This window comes from Pagrus pagrus (genome assembly GCF_965226575.1).
Source record: "Pagrus pagrus genome assembly, chromosome: 1".
In the NCBI taxonomy this organism is placed as follows: Eukaryota; Metazoa; Chordata; class Actinopteri; order Spariformes; family Sparidae; genus Pagrus; species Pagrus pagrus.
In genome coordinates, this window is record NC_140185.1 from 216,337 (window position 1) to 228,775 (window position 12,439).

Consider the following 12,439-nt stretch of genomic DNA (forward strand, 5'->3'; position numbering starts at 1 on the left):
AACAGATGAGTTAAATATTCTACCCAAATGCTGGGTCAAATTAACTGCAAATCTGGGTAAATTCAACCACACATATTTGTATATACTCTACCCAAATGCTGGGTCAAATTAATTACAATTCTGGGTTGTTTCAACTACATATATGTGTCATATACTCTACCCAAATGCTGGGTCAAATTAACTACAATTCTGGGTTCATTCAACTACACATTTGTTCTGTAATCTATCCAAATGCTGGGTCAAATTAACCAATATGCCAGATTAATTCTAACACATTACAGTACAATCTATAAGAAAATAAATTGCGATAGACTACCCATAGCTATGAAACTGTTAAACTCCAAACCTATAACAAAATACATGCTAGATTTGGTCATGCAAAGCTTATATTATGCAATAAACACTTAAAACAATATTGGAATCTTTGAAAAAATGTATTAATAGAAAATATCCACAATAGTTAAATTGTTCTCACATTGACAGTCAACAGTCAACAGGCCTATAGTACATTCTTCAAATAAAAGCTAGAAAAAAGCTGTCCTTGACGCCATTAGCTCTACTTGCAAGCAAGTATTCTAGTTTCAAGAAACTTTACTAGTTTGGACTCCCCTCCTGGCATTTCATAGACTACGTTCTGTATGAATTCCCACACATGTTCACACTGCTTCGGGTATTTAATATCGAAGATAAAGAATGCCTTGAAGCTGACATCGATGGCCTGAAGCAGTGCGTCGTATTCCAAAGCCTGTCCAGCAACAATGACAAAGGCCTGAGATGCATTATGATTGTCATTTCCCAGTGTTAGGATGTAGGGGTATGGTCTGGATGCCTTGGCCTCATGGAGGTATTCCACCATGTTTGTTCCAGGCTAAAAAAGAAACAAAGAAAGAATGCAAGAGAGCAAGTGAGAGAGTGTGAGTGAGTAAGGAACAAATGTCTACCAACTTGTATAGTAGAATTAAAAAATAGGCATTGTGAGGACCTTTTTCCTGGTCCTCACTAGAGAAATGATTGTTTTATGATAAAGTCTAGTTAGGTTTACAATTTGGAAAAGATTCAGTGCATCTCTAATTCAAAAAGTTGAACTTTAATAGTCTACCTTTCATTGCACATCACGAAATATTCCAAACCTTTTTTGTTTAAGTCTGGATGGTTATGGCATATAGCTCACATTACAGAAAACAATTTAAAAAAGGATTCAGACCTGAACTGACCTAAGAAGCCACAAATCGATTGATGATTTATCATTATAATAAACATGCTCTGAAAATGCGTGCGGCCCACCTATCTGACCATCCTATCTGGCCGATAGGCAGGTTAGGTCAGGCCAGGTTAGGTGGTCAGATAGGTGGGCCGCAAACGCTTTGTAGATTTAGAAGACTTCTTTAGAGTCAACCTCATAGAATCAGGTCCAAATGGGTTAAAATACAAAAGTGTCAACCTTCTGATAAATATGTTCATTTTTGCACTCAATACTTTGTTGAGGCCTGTTTTAGAACAAATTACTGCATCAGTGCAGTGTGGTACGGAACTGATCAGCCTGTGGTACTGCTGAGGTGTTCTAGAAGCCCATTATGCTTTGATAGTGACCAACGCGTTGTAAACTTGTAGATCGGCTATTTTCCGACTATTGTCAAGCTATTTTTGATGCCTGTAGGGGCGGCTGTAGCTCAGGAGGTAGAGCGAGTCGTCTAGTGATCGGAAGGTCACTGGTTCGAATCCCGGCTCCCCCGAGTTACATGTCGAAGTATCCTTGAGCAAGATACTAAACCCCAAATTGCTCCTGATGAGCAGCTGGTGCCTTGCATAGCAGCCTCCGGCATCATTGTGTGAATGTGGCATGTGTTGTAAAGCACTTTGAGCTGTCCAAGAGGACTGGAAAAGCGCTATACAGGGTTCCCACACATTTTCATGGACAAAATTTCAAAACTTTTCCATGACTTTTCAAGGATCCATAATAACATTTCCATGACCATTCACAACCTATATAAGTACACGAACAGAACTGTATAGTATACTTTACTCCAACTGTTAATTATTGTATGAAAACTAAACAGTAAACCTTTTTCAATCTCTAATAGTTGGTTATGTTCGTATTCACTTAAAATACTTTTTGACATTTAACATGATAAATATTGTACATAAAATATAAAAAGCAGAGGCTAATTATGTTTATGTTGATATGGTTTCAAGTAACTACTCCTGCCCTCCACATGTGCGCTGAGATTGCTTGCATAGTTAAAACACATAGCCTCATCTCTTCAAAAGATCTTCAGGTTTACAGTACAATCAGACACATAAGCTTCTTGTGTCATGAAATACATTTTCCATATTAAATTCAGATGTTTGTACTGAACTACTGTTACACTATTCAAAGGTCAATTAAGTATGAAAAGCATGGATTAAAGCAAAGAAAAAATCTTTTGACTGAAATGTTTTTTCTCGAGCTGCAGCCAAGCCATATTCCCAATTTGTAATTTGTGAAACATGTTACAGGGCACGTTACTTGACACGTGCTAAAAAAATAAGATAAGATTTACAGCCTCACCCCACACCATATTCTCTAATGCAGACATCAAGTTTAAATATTTGACCAACAGTGTTTTACAGGAGGATGATCTGAACAGCTGTTCTATTCACACTTAAAATGTTTTTTGTCTTTTCAATGTAATTTTCAATCTATGAAATCAATCTGTGCCCTTTGTTTTGCCAAGCTTCTCTCAAGTTTTACTCTTTCAAATAATCAACCATCTACAGAACTTTTCAGTACGCTATTTTTCTACTTCTTCTTCTCATCATCATCATTAATTATTATTAATAATATTGTTTAAAGTGAGCCTCTTATCGTTTAAATACATCATACAAGCAGCAACTTTTGCAGCCTTGTCAGTCTGATGGCGAGTTATCTTTCTGTCATCACTAACATACTGTTAATAATCAAAGAAGCTCTGAGGCTTTGTTCTATATGTTATAATACAAGATTTAAGCATTGAGCTACAATCAGGCAACATTCATGATTCTGTACAGTCAAACTAACCAAAAACTTCTTATTGATCATCATTATAAAGTTTCAGGGTGTTCCTGTAACCATGGTAACTCACGGTGCCAGAGGGGAGGGAGAGACGCTGAATGAAGCCATTTACACAGATACACTGCAGACAAAGTCCAGACTATAGTTGTTATTTCACACATGTAGCACACAACAGGAGACTCTCTGTGTCAGACGAGTTCTTACGTGCTGACTAAACTCAGCTGATAACGTAGCAGCGCGACGAGTCCTTGCTAGCTAAGCAGCTAAACTTTAGCGCCGCTCCGTGTTCAGATCCCGCCCTGTGTGGGTCACTGCACTGTCATTGGTCAGGCGCGCACACGCCGTTAACGATACAATTGGCTGTAGAGTGTGACAACCTGTCAATAAACATCAGCCAACAGTTCCTCCGATCTACATTGATCTCACAAGTCGCCTCTGTGAAGTCTGAATGATGGAAATCCGTCATAGCGACGGAGAACTTTAATCCATGGAAAAGTGTATTTTTTGATAAAGACAGGAAGAGAGGCTTTAGGCTTCAGGCTTCAACTGTCCAATCAACAAGCTTAATGTTTTTCTATGAACTGACGGCGCTAAGCTACATGGACGGAGTTATGCCCTATTGACAGAATTAATGTAACGTTGATGGCAGACGTATTGCATCGATATGTTGCTACACTGATATAGATTGGCCTACCGATGTTACATGCTACGTAGACAGAATTGGCAAGATCAACATATATGCCACATTTAACTCTCTTGTGGGAATCTGCAGCCTCTGGGTCTGCAGAGATATACTATTGTTACAAACCGCTAATGGCAAATCCTACCGTTCCTGCCGTAATGTTACATTACATGGTAAGTGTAGTGGTAAATTTGAATATTCCTTTTTACTTGAGACGACTCCACACCCTGCTTCCCCCAAGTCATCAGATCTCTTTTGTTTACTACCCATTTGTGTATTTTAATGTCTAGACCTTGTGATTGCATTTCAAGTTTCTGAGACACCCAACCTCTCACTTTCTCATGATATACTCAAACCCTTTTGTATTTGAAATTGTGTTGATTAGACCTCTTAATCACACTCTAGGATGTCAGTGCCTATACCTGTGAAAGACAAAAGTTTGATAAGACACCCTGAGTAGGGGGCCGACCCCACAGCAGACAAAGGATGTAAAACACACCCAAGGGGTGGGCTTTTCCTCAGGTATAAATGTTCAAGTTTCCTGATGTTCAGGGTCTTTCTTCATTTTGAACCGCTCGCATGTTGATTGACCTTTTCTTTGCAAAGAAAATAAAACTTTGTCGGCCGGCAAGAAGTCTCTATTTCATTCCCCACCAAGAGCAGAAAATTTCCACGACAGAAGTTATCCACTGTAACAATTAATTTAATTTCACACAACAAAATTCCATAACTTTTCCAAAACTTTAAGGAATTTTACTAATTCCATGACTTTTCCAGGCCTGGCAAATTAGTTTTTAAAATTCCATGACTTTTCCAGGTTTTCCATGACCGTGGGAACCCTGCATCAATAAACACTAGCTAGTTAAATATCTCTGTGAATTTGCACACATATATTGCCACCTTTAAAAGAAGATAAACGGGAAACCAGACAAACAGACAATGTAGCGTTAGCGGAGTACCTTATTCCGTACTGTGCCATCCTCCGACGAATTGTTCTCTCGCACACTCCGAACACCTGTGCTATTTCCTTAGCGGTGTGCCCCCAGAGAAGGTGTGCTTCGATTAAAGTGGGGGGTATATTGTACGACGGACGTCCAAGGGTCCCTTCTTCTGTCTCTGACAGGATGTGAAGTTGGCGGGCGACTTCTTCCAGACCGTCTAACACTGCTAGCTCAGTTTGCACATCCATACCGGCGTTGAGCTGAGCCAAGTCATCCATCAATCTATCCAGACGAAACTGAACATAGTCGTTGGTTGCATGGTTCTCTAAATCGTTCGCTAATGATCGCAATTCATTCGCAATTGCTCGTACAAAAACTGCCATAACTAAATCAGAACTGCAGCTAAGGGTTAGCTGAGCGGGTGGGCTGGTAGCCAACAACATCAGCGCCGCTAGTAAGGCAGAAGTAGTCGACCCGCATCGAGCACACTCCTGTAACCAATCATGCTGCTGACTGAGGTTAGGACCTTCTACCTCATTAACATATGGACACAGAAATAAATAAATGTAGGTGAACAGAAATGTAGAAATAAATATAAAGCATTTATTTATTTATTCTTTTATTTATTTATTTATTGATACATTTATTTCAGCATTTATTTATTTATTCATTTATTTTATGCATTTATTTATTTATTTCAACATTTATGTATACATTTATTCATGCATTTATTTATTTATTTATTTATACTTAAGTGATGTTTAGTCCTCCAAGCTGATGTGATAAAGCTAAAAGTCGGTTGGGGCCAGCTTTTTTACCGCAGACAACTCTTAAAACGGTAGACACGGCGCAGCATTATGGCTGATGTAGGCCTATAGCTCACCTGATAAAGTAGCTCCCTCAGCAAGTAAATTCATCCTCAGCATAGGTAGTACCTTACTGTAAGTTAATGTCTTTTCTTTTCTCATCATCATGATGATTACTGATATATATATATATATATATATATATGGTTTTTATGCCTTTTTTTTTCTTGAGCATCTGCCCCTCCAAAGGTCTATGCACGGGCCTGACATCGACCATACAGGGACCGTTTTCAAGGACTTTTCTTTGTCAGGAATAGTTGAATTTGGATAAATATCATGGCAATTATGGTGAAAACTCACTTCTGTCAACTTTGGACATTTCAGAGCGAAAGACATGTGTTTTTGAACTGTGAAGTAGACTATGTTGTATTTCAATGAAAAAAGGTTTTTCAAACAAGTTTCCTAGCCTGGACATGCTAAATTTGGATCTATTTTAAGGCAAGGATGGTTTCACCTGTCCTTTAATTCATTTATGGTGGAAACTTACTCATGTCAATTTAGATCGTTTCAGAGTGAGAGAAGCGTCTTTTTGCACTGTGCAGTATTTCTTTTGTGTATATCTACTGTGATGTGTATTTCTACTGTGTATTTCTATTTTATGCTTTGAATTTACTTTCTTTTTCTACTGTGCTGGGTTTTCTACTGTGTATTTCCACTGTGTTGTGTGTATTTCTACTGTGTTATGTGTATTTCTACTTTGTGCTCTGTATTTCTGTGTATTTCTACTTTGTGCTCTGTATTGCTACTGTGTATTTCTACTGTGTATTTCGACTGTGTGCTGTGTATTTCTACTGTATATTTCCACTGTGTGATGTTTATTTCTACTGTGTATTTCTACTGTGTTTTTCTGCTGTGTGCTATGCACAGCTATTGTGTATTTCTACTGTGTAATGTGTATTTCTACAATGTATTTCTACTGCGATGTGTATTTCCATTGTGATGTGTATTTCTACTGTGTATTTCGACTGTGTGCTATGTATTTCTAGTTTATTTGCACTGTGTGCTGTTTATTTCAACTGTGTATTTCTATTGTGATGTGTATTTCTACTGTGTATTTCTATTGTTGGCTCTGTATTTCTACTGTGTATTTCTCTTGTCTGCTCTGTATTTCTACTGTGTATTTCAACTGTGTGCTATGTATTTCTAGTGTATTTAGTACTGTGTGCGGTGTATTTCTACTGTGTATTTCTATTGTTGGCTCTGTATTTCTACTGTGTATTTCTCTTGTCTGCTCTGTATTTCTACTGTGTATTTCAACTGTGTGCTATGTATTTCTAGTGTATTTGTACTGTGTGCGGTGTATTTCTGCTGTGTATTTCTATTGTGCTGTGTTTTTCTACTGTGTATTTCGACTGTTTGCTATGTATTTCTTGTGTATCTGTATTGTGTGCTGTGTATTTCTAATGTGTTTCTATTGTGATGTGTATTTCTATTGTGATGTCTATTTCTACTGTGATGTGTATTTCTACTGTGATGTGTATTTCTACTGTGTTTTTCGACTGTGTGCTCTGTATTTCTAGTGTATTTGTACTGTGTGCTATGTATTTCTACTGTGTATTTCTATTGTGATATGTATTTCTACTGTATATTTCCACTGTGTGATGTTTATTCCTACTGTGTATTTCTACTGTGTTTTTCTGCTGTGTGCTATGCGCAGCTATTGTGTATTTCTACTGGGAAATGTGTATTTCTACAATGTATTTCTACTGTGATGTGTATTTCCATTGTGATGTGTATTTCTACTGTGTATTTCAACTGTGTGCTATTAGTTCTAGCGTATTTGCACTGTGTGCTGTTTATTTCTACTGTGTATTTCTATTGTGATGTGTATTTGTACTGCGTATTTCTATTGTTGGCTCTGTATTTCTATTGTGATGTGTATTTCTACTGTGTATTTCTATTGTTGGCTCTGTATTTCTACTGTGTATTTCTCTTGTCTGCTCTGTATTTCTACTGTGCATTTCGACTGTGTGCTATGTATTTCTAGTGTATTTGTACTGTGTGCAGTGTATTTCTACTGTGTATTTCTATTGTAATGTGTTTTTCTATAGTGTATTTCAACTGTTTGCTATGTATTTATTGTGTATCTGTACTGTGTGCCGTGTATTTCTAATGTGTGTTTCTATTGTGATGTGTATTTCTATTGTGATGTGTATTTCTACTGTATATTTCTACTGTGTATTTCGACTGTGTGCTATGTATTTCTAGTGTATTTGTACTGTGTGCTGTGTATTTTGACTGTGTATTTCTATTGTGATGTGTATTTCTACTATATATTTCTACTGTGTATTTCTACTGTGTTTTTCTGCTGTGTGCTATGCACAGCTAGTGTGTATTTCTACTGTGTAATGTGTATTTCTACAATGTATTTCTACTGTGACGTGTATTTCTACAATGTATTTCTACTGTGTATTTCGATTGTGTGCTATGTATTTCTAGTGTATTTGCACTGTGTGCTGTTTATTTCTACTGTGTATTTCTATTGTGATGTGTATTTCTACTGTGTATTTCTATTGTGGTGTGTATTTCTACTGTGTATTTCTATTGTTGGCTCTGTATTTCTACTGTGTATTTCTCTTGTCTGCTCTGTATTTCTACTGTGCATTTCGACTGTGTGCTATGTATTTCTAGTGTATTTGTACTGTGTGCAGTGTATTTCTACTGTGTATTTCTATTGTGATGTGTTTTTCTATAGTGTATTTCAACTGTTTGCTATGTATTTATTGTGTATCTGTACTGTGTGCCGTGTATTTCTAATGTGTGTTTCTATTGTGATGTCTATTTCTACTGTGATGTGTATTTCTATTGTATATTTCTCCTGTGTATTTCTATTGTGATGTGTATTTCTACTGTGTATTTCGACTGTGTGCTATGTATTTCTAGTGTATTTGTACTGTGTGCTGTGTATTTTGACTGTGTATTTCTATTGTGATGTGCATTTCTACTATATATTTCCACTGTGTATTTCTACTGTGTTTTTCTGCTGTGTGCTATGCACAGCTAGTGTGTATTTCTACTGTGTAATGTGTATTTCTACAATGTATTTCTACTGTGACGTGTATTTCCATTGTGAGGTGTATTTCTACAATGTATTTCTACTGTGACGTGTATTTCCATTGTGAGGTGTATTTCTACTGTGTATTTCGATTGTGTGCTATGTATTTCTAGTGTATTTGCACTGTGTGCTGTTTATTTCTACTGTGTATTTCTATTGTGATGTGTATTTCTACTGTGTATTTCTATTGTTGGCTCTGTATTTCTATTGTGATGTGTATTTCTACTGTGTATTTCTATTGTCTGCTCTGTATTTCTAGTGTGCATTTCGACTGTGTGCTATGTATTTCTAGTGTATTTGTACTGTGTGCGGTGTATTTCTACTGTGTATTTCAATTGTGATATGTTTTTCTACAGTGTATTTCGACTGTTTGCTATGTATTTATTGTGTATCTGTACTGTTTGCTGTGTATTTCTAATGTGTGTTTCAATTGTGATGTGTATTTCTATTGTGATGTCTATTTCTACTGTGATGTGTATTTCTACTGTGTATTTGTACTGTGTGCTATGTATTTCTAGTGTATTTGTACTGTGTGCTATGTATTTCTACTGTGTATTTCAATTGTGATGTGTATTTCTACTGTATATTTCCACTGTGTGATGTTTATTTCTACTGTTTTTCTGCTGTGTGCTATGCATAGCTATTGTGTATTTCTACTGTGCAATGTGTATTTCTACAATGTATTTCTACTGTGTATTTGCACTGTGTGCTGTTTATTTCTACTGTGTATTTCTATTGTGATGTGTATTTCTACTGTGTATTTCTATTGTTGGCTCTGTATTTCTACTGTGTATTTCTCTTGTCTGCTCTGTATTTCTACTGTGCATTTCGACTGTGTGCTATGTATTTCTAGTGTATTTGTACTGTGTGCGGTGTATTTCTGCTGTGTATTTCTATTGTGATGTGTTTTTCTACAGTGTATTTTGACTGTTTGCTATGTATTTATTGTGTATCTGTACTGTGTGCCATGTATTTCTAATGTGTGTTTCTATTGTGATGTGTATTTCTATTGCGATGTGTATTTCTACTGTAATGTGTATTTCTACTGTGTATTTCGACTGTGCGCTATGTATTTCTAGTGTATTTGTAGTGTGTGCTGTGTATTTCTACTGTGTATTTCTATTGTCTGCTCTGTATTTATACTGTGATGTGTATTTCTACTGCGTATTTCTATTGTTGGCTCTGTATTTCTATTGTGATGTGTATTTCTACTGTGTATTTCTATTGTTGGCTCTGTATTTCTACTGTGTATTTCTCTTGTCTGCTCTGTATTTCTACTGTGCATTTCGACTGTGTGCTATGTATTTCTAGTGTATTTGTACTGTGTGCGGTGTATTTCTGCTGTGTATTTCTATTGTGATGTGTTTTTCTACAGTGTATTTTGACTGTTTGCTATGTATTTATTGTGTATCTGTACTGTGTGCCATGTATTTCTAATGTGTGTTTCTATTGTGATGTGTATTTCTATTGCGATGTGTATTTCTACTGTAATGTGTATTTCTACTGTGTATTTCGACTGTGTGCTATGTATTTCTAGTGTATTTGTAGTGTGTGCTGTGTATTTCTACTGTGTATTTCTATTGTCTGCTCTGTATTTATACTGTGATGCGTATTTCTACTGCGTATTTCTATTGTTGGCTCTGTATTTCTATTGTGATGTGTTTTTCTATAGTGTATTTCAACTGTTTGCTATGTATTTATTGTGTATCTGTACTGTGTACCGTGTATTTCTAATGTGTGTTTCTATTGTGATGTGTATTTCTATTGTGATGCCTATTTCTACTGTGATGTGTATGTCTACTGTATATTTCTCCTGTGTATTTCTATTGTGATGTGTATTTCTACTGCGATGTATATGTCTACTGTGTATTTCGACTGTGTGCTATGTATTTCTAGTGTATTTGTACTGTGTGCTGTGTATTTTGACTGTGTATTTCTATTGTGATGTGTATTTCTACTATATATTTCCACTGTGTATTTCTACAATGTATTTCTACAGTGACGTGTATTTCCATTGTGAGGTGTATTTCTACTGTGTATTTCGATTGTGTGCTATGTATTTCTAGTGTATTTGCACTGTGTGCTGTTTATTTCTACTGTGTAATTCTATTGTGATGTGTATTTCTACTGTGTATTTCTATTATTGGCTCTGTATTTCTATTGTGATGTGTATTTCTACTGTGTATTTCTATTGTTGGCTCTGTATTTCTTCTGTGTATTTCTCTTGTCTGCTCTGTATTTCTAGTGTGCATTTCGACTGTGTGCTATGTATTTCTAGTGTATTTGTACTGTGTGCGGTGTATTTCTACTGTGTATTTCTATTGTGATATGTTTTTCTACAGTGTATTTCAACTGTTTGCTATGTATTTATTGTGTATCTGTACTGTTTGCTGTGTATTTCTAATGTGTGTTTCAATTGTGATGTGTATTTCTATTGTGATGTCTATTTCTACTGTGATGTGTATTTCTACTGTATATTTCTACTGTGTATTTCTATTGTCTGCTCTGTATTTATACTGTGATGTGTATTTCCACTGTGTATATCTATTGTCTGCTCTGTATTTCTAAAGTGTATTTTGACTCTGTGCTGTGTATTTCTACTGTGCATTTATATTGTTGGCTCTGTATTTCTACTGTGTATTTCACTTGTCTGCTCTGTATTTCTACTGTGTATTTCGACTGTGTGCTATGTATTTCTAGTGTATTTGTACTGTGTGCTGTATTCCTATTGTGATGTGTATTTCTACTGTGTCTTTATATTGTCTGCTCTTTATTTCTACTGTGCACAATAGTCATACACAGTAGAAATACAAATCACAGTAGAAATACACATCACAATAGAAATACACAGTAGAAATACACAGCACACAGTACAAATACACTAGAAATACATAGCATACAGTCGAAATACACCAGAAATACATAGCACACAGTCAAAATACAGAGTAGAAATACACATCACAATCGAAATACACAGTAGAAATACACAGCACACAGTATGAATACACTAGAAATGCATAGCACACAGTCGAAATACACAGTAGAAATACAGAGAAGGAAAGAGAAATACACAGTAGAAATACAGAGCCAACAATAGAAATACACAGTAGAAATACACATGACAATATGTAGCACTCCCCTCAATAGACCTTTTACTAAGGGCAGGCTTCTGGGTTCATCTATTATATTTTTAACCCTATTTTTTAAGTAACTGTTCACAAGCAATTTGGACCTCGTTTTTCAATACTCACTCAGCTGATACACCTAGATGAATTCACCTTTTTACCATAGAACCTTAAATAGAATGTTTTTTACCTCAGTGTCCGTCTCCTAAAACCTAAAATATAGTGACTTTGAGTAGTTTTGTGTAGCTTTAACACTTTCCAGATACCCTAAATAACACTATTTCAATGATAACTCATCTAATAGGCAATAACTATGCTCTCTTTTAACTCTGGCAAAGAAATATCACAAGACTCTATTTTAGAGAAAATAACAAATCAATGATTTACTTCAAGTAAATGCATTCAAACAAAACACAAATACATTTTAAGTGAAAATATGTTTAAAAGTAAATTCTCTGTTGTCTCTTTTTGTTATCACAACACTTAGACTAGATCATGAAAGATCTGATTCACTGTCAGGTATAAAATTAACCAAAATTAGCTTAGCACCAAAATTACCAAAACTACCGTTCTAGTTAAATAGAACACTTTTAACTTCCCCAAAAATATATGGAACACTCCTTTAAGTTTCAAGATACTCCTTTAAGTCGCAATAATACTCTCAAACACAAAGCAGTGGGCCCACACTCACACACACATACACACAGCCGGCAAACAAAATAACCCCGTTGCAGGCCTG